The 15,611-nt window shown below is 46.5% G+C and overlaps 1 protein-coding gene, 23 non-coding genes and 17 pseudogenes across 24 annotated transcripts in view; 1 reads left to right on the top strand and 40 right to left on the bottom strand.

The window, feature by feature from the left end:
* Positions 1 to 15,611, top strand: part of LOC140301715 (NLR family CARD domain-containing protein 3-like) — a 483,071-nt gene that overhangs the window by 278,943 nt on the left and 188,517 nt on the right. The gene's annotated exons all lie outside the window — the stretch shown is intronic.
* On the bottom strand, positions 128 to 246 carry LOC140288930 (5S ribosomal RNA; annotated as a pseudogene).
* On the bottom strand, positions 516 to 634 carry LOC140300399 (5S ribosomal RNA; annotated as a pseudogene).
* LOC140298096 (5S ribosomal RNA) lies at positions 904 to 1,022 on the bottom strand. Its single transcript, XR_011913774.1, has one exon. It is a non-coding gene; the product is annotated as a 5S ribosomal RNA (ribosomal RNA).
* LOC140292543 (5S ribosomal RNA) lies at positions 1,292 to 1,410 on the bottom strand. Its single transcript, XR_011912563.1, has one exon. It is a non-coding gene; the product is annotated as a 5S ribosomal RNA (ribosomal RNA).
* Positions 1,680 to 1,798, bottom strand: LOC140301560 (5S ribosomal RNA; annotated as a pseudogene).
* LOC140299863 (5S ribosomal RNA) lies at positions 2,068 to 2,186 on the bottom strand (annotated as a pseudogene).
* Positions 2,456 to 2,574, bottom strand: LOC140305715 (5S ribosomal RNA; annotated as a pseudogene).
* On the bottom strand, positions 2,844 to 2,962 carry LOC140281579 (5S ribosomal RNA; annotated as a pseudogene).
* LOC140297305 (5S ribosomal RNA) lies at positions 3,232 to 3,350 on the bottom strand. Its single transcript, XR_011913052.1, has one exon. It is a non-coding gene; the product is annotated as a 5S ribosomal RNA (ribosomal RNA).
* On the bottom strand, positions 3,620 to 3,738 carry LOC140296798 (5S ribosomal RNA; annotated as a pseudogene).
* On the bottom strand, positions 4,008 to 4,126 carry LOC140292284 (5S ribosomal RNA). The gene has a single exon (XR_011912532.1). It is a non-coding gene; the product is annotated as a 5S ribosomal RNA (ribosomal RNA).
* LOC140291726 (5S ribosomal RNA) lies at positions 4,396 to 4,514 on the bottom strand. The gene has a single exon (XR_011912480.1). It is a non-coding gene; the product is annotated as a 5S ribosomal RNA (ribosomal RNA).
* LOC140301263 (5S ribosomal RNA) lies at positions 4,784 to 4,902 on the bottom strand. The gene has a single exon (XR_011914908.1). It is a non-coding gene; the product is annotated as a 5S ribosomal RNA (ribosomal RNA).
* On the bottom strand, positions 5,172 to 5,290 carry LOC140291715 (5S ribosomal RNA). Its single transcript, XR_011912479.1, has one exon. It is a non-coding gene; the product is annotated as a 5S ribosomal RNA (ribosomal RNA).
* Positions 5,560 to 5,678, bottom strand: LOC140300395 (5S ribosomal RNA). Its single transcript, XR_011914826.1, has one exon. It is a non-coding gene; the product is annotated as a 5S ribosomal RNA (ribosomal RNA).
* On the bottom strand, positions 5,948 to 6,066 carry LOC140295523 (5S ribosomal RNA). Its single transcript, XR_011912877.1, has one exon. It is a non-coding gene; the product is annotated as a 5S ribosomal RNA (ribosomal RNA).
* LOC140299196 (5S ribosomal RNA) lies at positions 6,336 to 6,454 on the bottom strand (annotated as a pseudogene).
* LOC140281422 (5S ribosomal RNA) lies at positions 6,723 to 6,841 on the bottom strand. Its single transcript, XR_011909744.1, has one exon. It is a non-coding gene; the product is annotated as a 5S ribosomal RNA (ribosomal RNA).
* Positions 7,110 to 7,228, bottom strand: LOC140296796 (5S ribosomal RNA; annotated as a pseudogene).
* On the bottom strand, positions 7,498 to 7,616 carry LOC140292273 (5S ribosomal RNA). Its single transcript, XR_011912531.1, has one exon. It is a non-coding gene; the product is annotated as a 5S ribosomal RNA (ribosomal RNA).
* LOC140291704 (5S ribosomal RNA) lies at positions 7,886 to 8,004 on the bottom strand. Its single transcript, XR_011912478.1, has one exon. It is a non-coding gene; the product is annotated as a 5S ribosomal RNA (ribosomal RNA).
* Positions 8,274 to 8,392, bottom strand: LOC140301142 (5S ribosomal RNA). The gene has a single exon (XR_011914903.1). It is a non-coding gene; the product is annotated as a 5S ribosomal RNA (ribosomal RNA).
* LOC140291693 (5S ribosomal RNA) lies at positions 8,662 to 8,780 on the bottom strand. Its single transcript, XR_011912477.1, has one exon. It is a non-coding gene; the product is annotated as a 5S ribosomal RNA (ribosomal RNA).
* Positions 9,050 to 9,168, bottom strand: LOC140300383 (5S ribosomal RNA). The gene has a single exon (XR_011914825.1). It is a non-coding gene; the product is annotated as a 5S ribosomal RNA (ribosomal RNA).
* On the bottom strand, positions 9,438 to 9,556 carry LOC140295511 (5S ribosomal RNA). Its single transcript, XR_011912876.1, has one exon. It is a non-coding gene; the product is annotated as a 5S ribosomal RNA (ribosomal RNA).
* Positions 9,826 to 9,944, bottom strand: LOC140299195 (5S ribosomal RNA; annotated as a pseudogene).
* Positions 10,213 to 10,331, bottom strand: LOC140281338 (5S ribosomal RNA). Its single transcript, XR_011909740.1, has one exon. It is a non-coding gene; the product is annotated as a 5S ribosomal RNA (ribosomal RNA).
* On the bottom strand, positions 10,600 to 10,718 carry LOC140279247 (5S ribosomal RNA). Its single transcript, XR_011909330.1, has one exon. It is a non-coding gene; the product is annotated as a 5S ribosomal RNA (ribosomal RNA).
* Positions 10,987 to 11,105, bottom strand: LOC140299484 (5S ribosomal RNA; annotated as a pseudogene).
* LOC140299764 (5S ribosomal RNA) lies at positions 11,375 to 11,493 on the bottom strand (annotated as a pseudogene).
* Positions 11,763 to 11,881, bottom strand: LOC140291929 (5S ribosomal RNA; annotated as a pseudogene).
* Positions 12,151 to 12,269, bottom strand: LOC140296647 (5S ribosomal RNA). Its single transcript, XR_011912983.1, has one exon. It is a non-coding gene; the product is annotated as a 5S ribosomal RNA (ribosomal RNA).
* Positions 12,539 to 12,657, bottom strand: LOC140297421 (5S ribosomal RNA). Its single transcript, XR_011913157.1, has one exon. It is a non-coding gene; the product is annotated as a 5S ribosomal RNA (ribosomal RNA).
* On the bottom strand, positions 12,927 to 13,045 carry LOC140297206 (5S ribosomal RNA). The gene has a single exon (XR_011913038.1). It is a non-coding gene; the product is annotated as a 5S ribosomal RNA (ribosomal RNA).
* On the bottom strand, positions 13,315 to 13,423 carry LOC140290240 (5S ribosomal RNA; annotated as a pseudogene).
* LOC140314234 (5S ribosomal RNA) lies at positions 13,693 to 13,811 on the bottom strand (annotated as a pseudogene).
* Positions 14,078 to 14,196, bottom strand: LOC140298908 (5S ribosomal RNA). The gene has a single exon (XR_011914505.1). It is a non-coding gene; the product is annotated as a 5S ribosomal RNA (ribosomal RNA).
* Positions 14,466 to 14,584, bottom strand: LOC140300281 (5S ribosomal RNA; annotated as a pseudogene).
* LOC140297591 (5S ribosomal RNA) lies at positions 14,854 to 14,972 on the bottom strand. The gene has a single exon (XR_011913314.1). It is a non-coding gene; the product is annotated as a 5S ribosomal RNA (ribosomal RNA).
* LOC140309763 (5S ribosomal RNA) lies at positions 15,241 to 15,359 on the bottom strand (annotated as a pseudogene).

The following is a 15,611-nucleotide window of genomic DNA, read 5'->3' as shown; positions in this document are numbered from 1 at the left end:
AGACTCTCAGATCACTTCGTGTCTGCCAACAAAGCAGCAGCAGCTGAAGATGACCAACTTCCTCATGTGTCAGAGGGTGATCAGACGTTGCAACAAAAGACATGCAGGTGGTAGAGAGAAGAGAAGAAGCTTACAGCACCTGGTATCCCCAAGTAGTCTTCCATCCAAGTACTAACCAGGCCCAACCCTGCTTGGCTTCCAAGATCAGACGAGGTCGGGCATGTTCAGGGTGGTGTGGACGTAAGCAACAATATCTGTGACAAATGTGCATTATATAGGTACTGGAATCATACGGTTCCTCTATGTAACCAGATAATTGCCGAGAAAGGCTGATATGTAGTGGGCACATTTTCTTCCCTGTCGTGATTATTCTCTCCAGCGGAAACTGAGACTCTCAGATCACTTAGTGTCTGCCAACAAAGCAGCAGCAGCTGAAGATGACCAACTTCCTCATGTGTCAGAGGGTGATCAGACGTTGCAACAAAAGACATGCAGGTGGTAGAGAGAAGAGAAAAAGCTTACAGCACCTGGTATTCCCAAGCGGTCTTCCATCCAAGTACTAACCAGGCCCAACCCTGCTTGGCTTCCAAGATCAGACGAGGTCGGGCATGTTCAGGGTGGTGTGGACGTAAGCAACAATATCTGTGACAAATGTGCATTATATAGGTACTGGAATCATACGGTTCCTCTATGTAACCAGATAATTGCCGAGAAAGGCTGATATGTAGTGGGCACATTTTCTTCCCTGTCGTGATTATTCTCTCCAGCGGAAACTGAGACTCTCAGATCACTTAGTGTCTGCCAACAAAGCAGCAGCAGCTGAAGATGACCAACTTCCTCATGTGTCACAGGGTGATCAGACGTTGCAACAAAAGACATGCAGGTGGTAGAGAGAAGAGAAAAAGCTTACAGCACCTGGTATTCCCAAGCGGTCTCCCATCCAAGTACTAACCAGGCCCAACCCTGCTTGGCTTCGGAGATCAGACGAGGTCGGGCATGTTCAGGGTGGTTTGGCCATAAGCGACAATGTCTGTGACAAATGTGCATTATATAGGTACTGGAATCATACAGTTCCTCTATGTAACCAGATAATTGCCGAGAAAGGCTGATGCGTATTGGGCACATCTTCTTCCCTGTCGTGATTATTCTCTCCAGCGGAAACTGAGACTCTCAGATCACTTCGTGTCTGCCAACAAAGCAGCAGCAGCTGAAGATGACCAACTTCCTCATGTGTGACAGGGTGATCAGACGTTGCAACAAAAGACATGCAGGTGGGAGAGAGAAGAGAAAAAGCTTACAGCACCTGGTATTCCCAAGCAGTCTCCCATCCAAGTACTAACCAGGCCCAACCCTGCTTGGCTTCCGAGATCAGACGAGGTCGGGTATTTTCAGGGTGGTGTGTCCGTAAGCAACAATGCCTGTGACAAATGTGCATTATATAGGTACTGGAATCATACAGTTCCTCTATGTAACCAGATAATTGCCGAGACAGGCTGATGCGTAGTGGGCACATCTTCTTCCCTGTCGTGATTATTCTCTCCATCTGAAACTGAGACTCTCAGATCACTTCGTGTCTGCCAACAAAGCAGCAGCAGCTGAAGATGACCAACGTCCTCATGTGTCACAGGGTGATCAGACGTTGCAACAAAAAACATGCAGGTGGTAGAGAGAAGAGAAAAAGCTTACAGCAACTGGTATTCCCAAGCGGTCTTCCATCCAAGTACTAACCAGGCCCAACCCTGCTTGGCTTCCAAGATCAGACGAGGTCGGGCATATTCAGGGTGGTGTGGCCGTAAGCAACAACATTGGTGAACAATGTGCATTATATAGGTACTGGAATCATACAGTTCCTCTATGTAACCAGATAATTGCCGAGAAAGAATGATATGTAGTGGGCACATCTTCTTCCCTGTCGTGATTATTCTCTCCAGCGGAAACTGAGACTCTCAGATCACTTCGTGTCTGCCAACAAAGCAGCAGCAGCTGAAGATGACCAACTTCCTCACGTGTCACAGGGTGATCAGACGTTGCAACAAAAGACATGCAGGTGGTAGAGAGAAGACTAAAAGCTTACAGCACCTGGTATTCCCAAGCTGTCGCCCATCCAAGTACTAACCAGGCCCAACCCTGCTCGGCTTCCGAGATCAGACGAGGTCGGGCATATTCAGGGTGGTGTGGCCGTAAGCAACAATGTCTGTCACAAATGTGCATTATATAGGTACTGGAATCATACAGTTCCTCTATGTAACCAGATAATTGCTGAGAAAGGCTGATGCGTATTGGGCACATCTTCTTCCCTATCGTGATTATTCTCTCCAGAGGAAACTGAGACTCTCAGATCACTTCGTGTCTGCCAACAAAGCAGCAGCAGCTGAAGATGACCAACTTCCTCATGTGTCACAGGGTGATGAGACGTTGCAACAAAAGACATGCAGGTGGGAGAGAGAAGAGAAAAAGCTTACAGCACCTGGTATTCCCAAGCAGTCTCCCATCCAAGTACTAACCAGGCCCAACCCTGCTTGGCTTCCGAGATCAGACGAGGTCGGGTATTTTCACGGTGGTGTGTCCGTAAGGAACAATGCCTGTGACAAATGTGCATTATGTAGGTACTGGAATCATACAGTTCCTCGATGTAACCAGATAATTGCCGAGAAAGGCTAACTTGTATCGGGCACATCTTCTTCCCTGATGTGATTATTACCTGCAGTTGAAACTGAGACTCTCAGATCACTTCGTGTCTGCCTACAAAGCAGCAGCAGCTGAAGATGACCAACGTCCTCATGTGTCACAGGGTGATCAGACGTTGCAACAAAAGACATGCAGGGGGTAGAGAGAAGAGAAAAAGGTGACAGCACCTGGTATTCGCAAGCAGTCTCCCATCCAAGTACTAACCAGGCCCAACCCTGCTTGGCTTCCGAGATCAGACGAGGTCGGGCATATTCAGGGTGGTTTCGCCATAAGCGACAATGTCTGTGACAAATGTGCATTATATCGGTACTGGAATCATACAGTTCCTCTATGTAACCAGATAATTGCCGAGAAAGGCTGATGCTTATTGGGCACATCTTCTTCCCTGTCGTGATTATTCTCTCCAGCGGAAACTGAGACTCTCAGATCACTTCGTGTCTGCCAACAAAGCAGCAGCAGCTGAAGATGACCAACTTCCTCATGTGTCACAGGGTGATCAGACGTTGCAACAAAAGACATGCAGGTGGTAGAGAGAAGAGAAAAAGCTTACAGCACCTGGTATTCCCAAGCGGTCTCCCATCCAAGTACTAACCAGGCCCAACCCTGCTTGGCTTCCGAGATCAGACGAGGTCGGGCATGTTCAGGGTGGTGTGGCCGTAAGCAACAATGTCTGTGACAAATGTGCATTATATCGGTACTGGAATCATACAGTTCCTCTATGTAACCAGATTATTGCCGAGAAAGGCTAACTTGTAGTGGGCACATCTTCTTCCCTGTCGTGATTATTATCTGCAGTTGAAACTGAGAATCTCAGATCACTTCGTGTCTGCCAACATAGCAGCAGCAGCTGAAGATGACCAACTTCCTCATGTGTCACATGGTGATCAGACGTTGCAACAAAAGACATGCAGGTGGTAGAGAGAAGAGAAAAAGCTTCCAGCACCTGGTATTCATAAGCAGTCTCCCATCCAAGTACTAACCAGGTCCAACCCTGCTTGGGTTCCGAGATCAGACGAGGTTGGGCATGTTCAGGGTGGTGTGGCCTTAAGCAACAACATCTGTGAACAATGTGCATTATATAGGTACTGGAATCATACGGTTACACTATGTAACCAGATAATTGCCGAGAAAGGCTAACTTGTAGTGGGCACATCTTCTTCCCTGACGTGATTATTATCTGCAGTTGAAACTTAGAATCTCAGATCACTTCGTGTCTGCCAACAAAGCAGCAGCAGCTGAAGATGACCAACTTCCTCATGTGTAACAGGGTGATCAGACGTTGCAACAAAAGACATGCATGTGGTAGAGAGAAGAGAAAAAGCTTACAGCACCTGGTATTCCCAAGCAGTCTCCCATCCAAGTACTAACCAGGCCCAACCCTGCTTGGCTTCCGAGATCAGACGAGGTCAGGCATTTTCAGGGTGGTTTGGCCGTAAGCAACAATATCTGTGAACAATATGCATTATATAGGTACTGGAATCATACGGTTACACTATGTAACCAGATAATTGCAGAGAAAGGCTAACTTGTAGTGGGCACATCTTCATCCTTGATGTGATTACTACCTGTAGTTGAAACTGAGACTTTCAGATAACTTTGTGTCTGCCAACAAAGCAGCAGCAGCTGAAGATGACCAACTTCCTCATGTGTCACAGGGTGATCAGACGTTGCAACAAAAGACATGCATGTGGTAGAGAGAAGAGAAAAAGCTTACAGCACCTGGTATTCCCAAGCAGTCTCCCATCCAAGTACTAACCAGGCCCAACCCTGCTTGGCTTCCGAGATCAGACGAGGTCAGGCATTTTCAGGGTGGTGTGGCCGTAAGCAACAATATCTGTGAACAATGTGCATTATATAGGTACTGGAATCATACGGTTACACTATGTAACCAGATAATTGCAGAGAAAGGCTGATATGTAGTGGGCACCTCTTCATCCCTGATGTGATTATTACCTGCAGTTGAAACTGAGACTCTCAGATCACTTCGTGTCTGCCAACAAAGCAGCAGCAGCTGAAGATGACCAACTTCCTCATGTGTCACAGGGTGATCAGACGTTGCAACAAAAGACATGTAGGTGGTAGAGAGAAGAGAAAAAGCTTACAGCACCTGGTATTCCCAAGTAGTCTCCCACCCAAGTACTAACCAGGCCCAACCCTGCTTGGCTTCCGAGATCAGATGAGGTCGGGCATGTTCAGGGTGGTTTGGCCGTAAGCGACAATGTCTGTGACAAATGTGAATTATATAGGTACTGGAATCATAGAGTTCCTCTATGTAACCAGATAATTGCCAAGAAAGGCTGATATGTAGTGGGCATATCTTCATCCTTGATGTGATTACTACCTGTAGTTGAAACTGAGACTCTCAGATCACTTCGTGTCTGCCAACAAAGCAGCAGCAGCTGAAGATGACCAACTTCCTCATGTGTCACAGGGTGATCAGACGTTGCAACAAAAGACATGCATGTGGTAGAGAGAAGAGAAAAAGCTTACAGCACCTGGTATTCCCAAGCAGTCTCCCATCCAAGTACTAACCAGGCCCAACCCTGCTTGGCTTCCGAGATCAGACGAGGTCAGGCATTTTCAGGGTGGTGTGGCCGTAAGCAACAATATCTGTGAACAATGTGCATTATATAGGTACTGGAATCATACGGTTACACTATGTAACCAGATAATTGCAGAGAAAGGCTGATATGTAGTGGGCACATCTTCATCCCTGATGTGATTATTACCTGCAGTTGAAACTGAGACTCTCAGATCACTTCGTGTCTGCCAACAAAGCAGCAGCAGCTGAAGATGACCAACTTCCTCATGTGTCACAGGGTGATCAGACGTTGCAACAAAAGACATGCATGTGGTAGAGAGAAGAGAAAAAGCTTACAGCACCTGGTATTCCCAAGCGGTCTCCCATCCAAGTACTAACCAGGCCCAACCCTGCTTGGCTTCCGAGATCAGACGAGGTCAGGCATTTTCAGGGTGGTGTGGCCGTAAGCAACAATATCTGTGAACAATGTGCATTATATAGGTACTGGAATCATACGGTTACACTATGTAACCAGATAATTGCAGAGAAAGGCTGATATGTAGTGGGCACATCTTCATCCCTGATGTGATTATTACCTGCAGTTGAAACTGAGACTCTCAGATCACTTCGTGTCTGCCAACAAAGCAGCAGCAGCTGAAGATGACCAACTTCCTCATGTGTCACAGGGTGATCAGACGTTGCAACAAAAGACATGCAGGTGGTAGAGAGAAGAGAAAAAGCTTACAGCACCTGGTATTCCCAAGCGGTCTCCCATCCAAGTACTAACCAGGCCCAACCCTGCTTGGCTTCCGAGATCAGACGAGGTTGGGCATGTTCAGGGTGGTGTGGCCGTAAGCAACAATATCTGTGAACAATGTGCATTATATAGGTACTGGAATCATACGGTTCCTCTATGTAACCAGATAATTGCTGAGAAAGGCTGATGCGTATTAGGCACATCTTTTTCCATGTCGTGATTATTCTCTCCAGCGGAAACTGAGACTCTCAGATCACTTCGTGTCTGCCAACAAAGCAGCAGCAGCTGAAGATGACCAACTTCCTCATGTGTCACAGGGTGATCAGACGTTGCAACAAAAGACATGCAGGTGGTAGAGAGAAGAGAAAAAGCTTACAGCACCTGGTATTCCCAAGTAGTCTCCCACCCAAGTACTAACCAGGCCAAACCCTGCTTGGCTTCCGAGATCAGACGAGGTCGGGCATGTTCAGGGTGGTTTGGCCGTAAGCGACAATGTCTGTCACAAATGTGCATTATATAGGTACTGGAATCATACAGTTCCTCTATGTAACCAGATAATTGCCAAGAAAGGCTGATATGTAGTGGGCATATCTTCATCCTTGATGTGATTACTACCTGTAGTTGAAACTGAGACTCTCAGATCACTTTTGTCTGCCAACAAAGCAGCAGCAGCTGAAGATGACCAACTTCCTCATGTGTCACAGGGTGATCAGACGTTGCAACAAAAGACATGCAGGTGGTAGAGAGAAGAGAAAAAGCTTACAGCACCTGGTATTCCCAAGTAGTCTCCCACCCAAGTACTAACCAGGCCCAACCCTGCTTGGCTTCCGAGATCAGACGAGGTCGGGCATGTTCAGGGTGGTTTGGCCGTAAGCGACAATGTCTGTCACAAATGTGCATTATATAGGTACTGGAATCATAGAGTTCCTCTATGTAACCAGATAATTGCCAAGAAAGGCTGATATGTAGTGGGCACATCTTCATCCTTGATGTGATTACTACCTGTAGTTGAAACTGAGACTCTCAGATCACTTTTGTCTGCCAACAAAGCAGCAGCAGCTGAAGATGACCAACTTCCTCATGTGTCACATGGTGATCAGACGTTGCAACAAAAGACATGCAGGTGGTAGAGAGAAGAGAAAAAGCTTCCAGCACCTGGTATTCATAAGCAGTCTCCCATCCAAGTACTAACCAGGTCCAACCCTGCTTGGGTTCCGAGATCAGACGAGGTTGGGCATGTTCAGGGTGGTGTGGCCTTAAGCAACAACATCTGTGAACAATGTGCATTATATAGGTACTGGAATCATACGGTTACACTATGTAACCAGATAATTGCCGAGAAAGGCTAACTTGTAGTGGGCACATCTTCTTCCCTGACGTGATTATTATCTGCAGTTGAAACTTAGAATCTCAGATCACTTCGTGTCTGCCAACAAAGCAGCAGCAGCTGAAGATGACCAACTTCCTCATGTGTAACAGGGTGATCAGACGTTGCAACAAAAGACATGCATGTGGTAGAGAGAAGAGAAAAAGCTTACAGCACCTGGTATTCCCAAGCAGTCTCCCATCCAAGTACTAACCAGGCCCAACCCTGCTTGGCTTCCGAGATCAGACGAGGTCAGGCATTTTCAGGGTGGTTTGGCCGTAAGCAACAATATCTGTGAACAATATGCATTATATAGGTACTGGAATCATACGGTTACACTATGTAACCAGATAATTGCAGAGAAAGGCTAACTTGTAGTGGGCACATCTTCATCCTTGATGTGATTACTACCTGTAGTTGAAACTGAGACTTTCAGATAACTTTGTGTCTGCCAACAAAGCAGCAGCAGCTGAAGATGACCAACTTCCTCATGTGTCACAGGGTGATCAGACGTTGCAACAAAAGACATGCATGTGGTAGAGAGAAGAGAAAAAGCTTACAGCACCTGGTATTCCCAAGCAGTCTCCCATCCAAGTACTAACCAGGCCCAACCCTGCTTGGCTTCCGAGATCAGACGAGGTCAGGCATTTTCAGGGTGGTGTGGCCGTAAGCAACAATATCTGTGAACAATGTGCATTATATAGGTACTGGAATCATACGGTTACACTATGTAACCAGATAATTGCAGAGAAAGGCTGATATGTAGTGGGCACCTCTTCATCCCTGATGTGATTATTACCTGCAGTTGAAACTGAGACTCTCAGATCACTTCGTGTCTGCCAACAAAGCAGCAGCAGCTGAAGATGACCAACTTCCTCATGTGTCACAGGGTGATCAGACGTTGCAACAAAAGACATGTAGGTGGTAGAGAGAAGAGAAAAAGCTTACAGCACCTGGTATTCCCAAGTAGTCTCCCACCCAAGTACTAACCAGGCCCAACCCTGCTTGGCTTCCGAGATCAGATGAGGTCGGGCATGTTCAGGGTGGTTTGGCCGTAAGCGACAATGTCTGTGACAAATGTGAATTATATAGGTACTGGAATCATAGAGTTCCTCTATGTAACCAGATAATTGCCAAGAAAGGCTGATATGTAGTGGGCATATCTTCATCCTTGATGTGATTACTACCTGTAGTTGAAACTGAGACTCTCAGATCACTTCGTGTCTGCCAACAAAGCAGCAGCAGCTGAAGATGACCAACTTCCTCATGTGTCACAGGGTGATCAGACGTTGCAACAAAAGACATGCATGTGGTAGAGAGAAGAGAAAAAGCTTACAGCACCTGGTATTCCCAAGCAGTCTCCCATCCAAGTACTAACCAGGCCCAACCCTGCTTGGCTTCCGAGATCAGACGAGGTCAGGCATTTTCAGGGTGGTGTGGCCGTAAGCAACAATATCTGTGAACAATGTGCATTATATAGGTACTGGAATCATACGGTTACACTATGTAACCAGATAATTGCAGAGAAAGGCTGATATGTAGTGGGCACATCTTCATCCCTGATGTGATTATTACCTGCAGTTGAAACTGAGACTCTCAGATCACTTCGTGTCTGCCAACAAAGCAGCAGCAGCTGAAGATGACCAACTTCCTCATGTGTCACAGGGTGATCAGACGTTGCAACAAAAGACATGCATGTGGTAGAGAGAAGAGAAAAAGCTTACAGCACCTGGTATTCCCAAGCGGTCTCCCATCCAAGTACTAACCAGGCCCAACCCTGCTTGGCTTCCGAGATCAGACGAGGTCAGGCATTTTCAGGGTGGTGTGGCCGTAAGCAACAATATCAGTGAACAATGTGCATTATATAGGTACTGGAATCATACGGTTACACTATGTAACCAGATAATTGCAGAGAAAGGCTGATATGTAGTGGGCACATCTTCATCCCTGATGTGATTATTACCTGCAGTTGAAACTGAGACTCTCAGATCACTTCGTGTCTGCCAACAAAGCAGCAGCAGCTGAAGATGACCAACTTCCTCATGTGTCACAGGGTGATCAGACGTTGCAACAAAAGACATGCAGGTGGTAGAGAGAAGAGAAAAAGCTTACAGCACCTGGTATTCCCAAGCGGTCTCCCATCCAAGTACTAACCAGGCCCAACCCTGCTTGGCTTCCGAGATCAGACGAGGTTGGGCATGTTCAGGGTGGTGTGGCCGTAAGCAACAATATCTGTGAACAATGTGCATTATATAGGTACTGGAATCATACGGTTCCTCTATGTAACCAGATAATTGCTGAGAAAGGCTGATGCGTATTAGGCACATCTTTTTCCATGTCGTGATTATTCTCTCCAGCGGAAACTGAGACTCTCAGATCACTTCGTGTCTGCCAACAAAGCAGCAGCAGCTGAAGATGACCAACTTCCTCATGTGTCACAGGGTGATCAGACGTTGCAACAAAAGACATGCAGGTGGTAGAGAGAAGAGAAAAAGCTTACAGCACCTGGTATTCCCAAGTAGTCTCCCACCCAAGTACTAACCAGGCCAAACCCTGCTTGGCTTCCGAGATCAGACGAGGTCGGGCATGTTCAGGGTGGTTTGGCCGTAAGCGACAATGTCTGTCACAAATGTGCATTATATAGGTACTGGAATCATACAGTTCCTCTATGTAACCAGATAATTGCCAAGAAAGGCTGATATGTAGTGGGCATATCTTCATCCTTGATGTGATTACTACCTGTAGTTGAAACTGAGACTCTCAGATCACTTTTGTCTGCCAACAAAGCAGCAGCAGCTGAAGATGACCAACTTCCTCATGTGTCACAGGGTGATCAGACGTTGCAACAAAAGACATGCAGGTGGTAGAGAGAAGAGAAAAAGCTTACAGCACCTGGTATTCCCAAGTAGTCTCCCACCCAAGTACTAACCAGGCCCAACCCTGCTTGGCTTCCGAGATCAGACGAGGTCGGGCATGTTCAGGGTGGTTTGGCCGTAAGCGACAATGTCTGTCACAAATGTGCATTATATAGGTACTGGAATCATAGAGTTCCTCTATGTAACCAGATAATTGCCAAGAAAGGCTGATATGTAGTGGGCACATCTTCATCCTTGATGTGATTACTACCTGTAGTTGAAACTGAGACTCTCAGATCACTTTTGTCTGCCAACAAAGCAGCAGCAGCTGAAGATGACCAACTTCCTCATGTGTCACAGGGTGATCAGACGTTGCAACAAAAGACATGCAGGTGGTAGAGAGAAGAGAAAAAGCTTACAGCACCTGGTATTCCCAAGTAGTCTCCCACCCAAGTACTAACCAGGCCCAACCCTGCTTGGCTTCCGAGATCAGACGAGGTCGGGCATGTTCAGGGTGGTGTGGCCGTAAGCAACAATGTCTGTGACAAATGTGCATTATATCGGTACTGGAATCATACGGTTCCTCTATGTAACCAGATAATTGCCGAGTAGGCTAACTTGTAGTGGGCACATCTTCTTCCCTGACGTGATTATTATCTGCAGTTGAAACTTAGAATCTCAGATCACTTCGTGTCTGCCAAAAAAGCAGCAGCAGCTGAAGATGACCAACTTCCTCATGTGTCACAGGGTGATCAGACGTTGCAACAAAAGACATGCAGGTGGTTGAGAGAGGAGAAATAGCTTACAGCACCTGGTATTCCCAAGTAGTCTCCCATCCAAGTACTAACCAGGTCCAACCCTGCTTGGCTTCCAAGATCAGACGAGTTTGGGCATGTTCAGGGTGGTGTGGCCGAAAGCAACAATATCTGTGAACAATGTGCATTATATAGGTACTGGAATCATACGGTTCCTCTATGTAACCAGATAATTGCAGAGAAAGGCTGATATGTAGTGGGCACATCTTCATCCTTGATGTGATTACTACCTGTAGTTGAAACTGAGACTCTCAGATCACTTCGTGTCTGCCAACAAAGCAGCAGCAGCTGAAGATGACCAACTTCCTCATATGTCACAGGGTGATCAGACGTTGCAACAAAAGACATGCAGGTGGTAGAGAGAAGAGAAATAGCTTACAGCACCTGGTATTCCCAAGGGGTCTCCCATCCAAGTACTAACTAGGCCCAACCCTGCTTGGCTTCCAAGATCAGACGAGGTCTGGTATATTCAGGGTGGTTTGGCCGTAAGCAACAATGTCTGTGACAAATGTGCATTATATAGGTACTGGAATCATACGGTTACACTATGTAACCAGATAATTGCCAAGAAAGGCTGATATGTAGTGGGCACATCTTCATCCCTGATGTGATTATTACCTGCAGTTGAAACTGAGACTCTCAGATCACTTCGTGTCTGCCAACAAAGCAGCAGCAGCTGAAGATGACCAACTTCCTCATGTGTCACAGGGTGATCAGACGTTGCAACAAAAGACATGTAGGTGGTAGAGAGAAGAGAAAAAGCTTACAACAGCTGGTATTCCCAAGAAGTCTCCCATCCAAGTAATAACCAGGCCCAACCCTGCTTGGCTTCCGAGATCAGACGAGGTTGGGCATGTTCAGGGTGGTGTGGCCGTAAGCAACAATATCTGTGAACAATGTGCATTATATAGGTACTGGAATCATACGGTTCCTCTATGTAACCAGATAATTGCCGAGAAAGGCTGATATGTAGTGGGCATATCTTCATCCTTGATGTGATTACTACCTGTAGTTGAAACTGAGACTCTCAGATCACTTCGTGTCTGCCAACAAAGCAGCAGCAGCTGAAGATGACCAACTTCCTCATGTGTCACAGGGTGATCAGACGTTGCAACAAAAGACATGTAGATGGTAGAGAGAAGAAAAAAAGCTTACAGCACCTGGTATTCCCAAGTAGTCTCCCATACAAGTACTAACCAGGCCCAACCCTGCTTGGCTTCCGAGATCAGACGAGGTCGGGCATGTTCAGGGTGGTGTGGCCGTAAGCAACAATGTCTGTGACAAATGTGCATTATATAGATACTGGAATCATACGGTTACACTATGTAACCAGATAATTGCCGAGAAAGGCTGATATGTAGTGGGCACATCTTCATCCCTGATGTGATTATTACCTGCAGTTGAAACTGAGACTCTCAGATCACTTCGTGTCTGCCAACAAAGCAGCAGCAGCTGAAGATGACCAACTTCCTCATGTGTCACAGGGTGATCAGACGTTGCAACAAAAGACATGCAGGTGGGAGAGAGAAGAGAAAAAGCTTACAGCACCTGGTATTCCAAAGCAGTCTCCCATCCAAGTACTAACCAGGCCCAACCCTGCTTGGCTTCCGAGATCAGACGAGGTCGGGCATATTCAGGGTGGTGTGGCCGTAAGCAACAATATCTGTGAACAATGTGCATTATATAGGTACTGGAATCATACGGTTACTCTATGTAACCAGATAATTGCAGAGAAAGGCTGATATGTAGTGGGCACATCTTCTTCCCTGACATGATTATTATCTGCAGTTGAAACTGAGACTCTCCGATCACTTCGTGTCTGCCAACAATCCAGCAGCAGCTGAAGATGACCAACTTCCTCATGTGTCACAGGGTGATCAGACGTTGCAACAAAAGACATGCATGTGGTAGAGAGAAGAGAAAAAGCTTACAGCACCTGGTATTCCCAAGCGGTCTCCCATCCAAGTACTAACCAGGCCCAACCCTGCTTGGCTTCCGAGATCAGACGAGGTCGGGCATGTTCAGGGTGGTGTGGCCGTAAGCAACAATGTCTGTGACAAATGTGCATTATATCGGTACTGGAATCATACAGTTCCTCTATGTAATCAGATAATTGCCGAGAAAGGCTAACTTGTAGTGGGCACATCTTCTTCCCTGACGTGATTATTATCTGCAGTTGAAACTGAGACTCTCAGATCACTTCGTGTCTGCCAACAAAGCAGCAGCAGCTGAAGATGACCAACTTCCTCATGTGTCACACGGTGATCAGACGTTGCAACAAAAAACATGCAGGGGGTAGTGAGAAGAGAAAAAGCTTACAGCACCTGGTATTCCCAAGCAGTCTCCCATCCAAGTACTAACCAGGCCCAACCCTGCTTGGCTTCTGAGATCGGGCATATTCAGGGTGGTGTGGCCGTAAGCAATAATATCTGTGAACAATGTGCATTATATAGGTACTGGAATCATACAGTTCCTCTATGTAACCAGATAATTGCCGAGAAAGGCTGATGCGTATTGGGCACATCTTCTTCCCTGTCGTGATTATTCTCTCCAGCGGAAACTGAGACTCTCAGATCACTTCGTGTCTGCCAACAAAGCTGCAGCAGCTGAAGATGACCAACTTCCTCATGTGTCACAGGGTGATCAGACGTTGCAACAAAAGACATGCAGGTGGTAGAGAGAAGAGAAAAAGCTTAAAGCCCCTGGTATTCCCAAGCGGTCTCCCATCCAAGTACTAACAAGGCCCAACCCTGCTTGGCTTCCGAGATCAGACGAGGTCGGGCATGTTCAGGGTGGTGTGGCCGTAAGCAACAATGTCTGTGACAAATGTGCATTATATCGTTACTGGAATCATACAGTTCCTCTATGTAATCAGATAATTGCCGAGAAAGGCTAACTTGTAGTGGGCACATCTTCTTCCCTGACGTGATTATTATCTGCAGTTGAAACTTAGAATCTCAGATCACTTCGTGTCTGCCAACAAAGCAGCAGCTGAAGATGACCAACTTCCTCATGTGTCACAGGGTGATCAGACGTTGCAACAAAAGACATGCAGGTGCTAGAGAGAAGAGAAAAAGCTTACAGCACCTGGTATTCCCAAGTAGTCTCCCATCCAAGTACTAACCAGGCCCAACCCTGCTTGGCTTCCGAGATCAGACGAGGTCGGGTATTTTCAGGGTGGTGTGGCTGTAAGCAACAATGTCTGTCACAAATGTGCATTATATAGGTACTGGAATCATACGGTTACTCTATGTAACCAGATAATTGCCGAGAAAGGCTGATATGTAGTGGGCACATCTTCATCCCTGATGTGATTATTACCTGCAGTTGAAACTGAGACTCTCAGATCACTTTGTGTCTGCCAACAAAGCAGCAGCAGCTGAAGATGACCAACTTCCTCATGTTTCACAGGGTGATCAGACGTTGCAACAAAAGACATGTAGGTGGTAGAGAGAAGAGAAAAAGCTAACAGCACCTGGTATTCCCAAGTAGTCTCCCATCCAAGTACTAACCAGGCCCAACCCTGCTTGGCTTCCGAGATCAGACGAGGTTGGGCATATTCAGGGTGGTGTGGCCGTAAGCAACAATATCTGTGAACAATGTGCATTATATAGGTACTGGAATCATACGGTTACACTATGTAACCAGATAATTGCCGAGAAAGGCTAACTTGCAGCTGGCAAATCTTCATCCTTGATGTGATTATTATCTGTAGTTGAAACTGAGACTCTCAGATCACTTCGTGTCTGCCAACAAAGCAGCAGCAGCTGAAGATGACCAACTTCCTCATGTGTCACAGGGTGATCAGACGTTGCAACAAAAGACATGCAGGTGGAAGAGAGAAGAGAAATAGCTTACAGCACCTGGTATTCCCAAGCGGTCTCCCATCCAAGTACTAACTAGGCCCAACCCTGCTTGGTTTCAAAGATCAGACGAGGTCTGGTATATTCAGGGTGGTTTGGCCGTAAGCAACAATGTCTGTAACAAATGTGCATTATATAGGTACTGGAATCATACGGTTACTCTATGTAACCAGATAATTGCCGAGAAAGGCTGATATGTAGTGGGCACATCTTCACCCTGATGTGATTATTACCTGCAGTTGAAACTGAGACTCTCAGATCACTTCGTGTCTGCCAACAAAGCAGCAGCAGCTGAAGATGACCAACTTCCTCATGTGTCACACGGTGATCAGACGTTGCAACAAAAGACATGTAGATGGTAGAGAGAAGAAAAAAAGCTTACAGCACCTGGTATTCCCAAGTAGTCTCCCATCCAAGTACTAACCAGGACCAACCCTGCTTGGCTTCCGAGATCAGACGAGGTAGGGCATGTTCAGGGTGGTGTGGCCGTAAGCAACAATGTCTGTGACAAATGTGCATTATATAGGTACTGGAATCATACGGTTACACTCTGTAACCAGATAATTGCCAAGAAAGGCTGATATGTAGTGGGCACATCTTCATCCCTGATGTGATTATTACCTGCAGTTGAAACTGAGACTCTCAGATCACTTCGTGTCTGCCAACAAAGCAGCAGCAGCTGAAGATGACCAACTTCCTCATGTGTCACAGGGTGATCAGACGTTGCAACAAAAGACATGTAGATG

The sequence above is a fragment of the Leuresthes tenuis genome, unplaced genomic scaffold, assembly GCF_036924035.1.
Source record: "Leuresthes tenuis unplaced genomic scaffold, fLeuTen1.0.hap1 SCAF_1, whole genome shotgun sequence".
Classification (NCBI taxonomy): domain Eukaryota; kingdom Metazoa; phylum Chordata; class Actinopteri; order Atheriniformes; family Atherinopsidae; genus Leuresthes; species Leuresthes tenuis.
The sequence above is the reverse complement of the archived record's forward strand: the minus strand, read 5'-3'. Positions and strand labels throughout refer to the sequence as shown.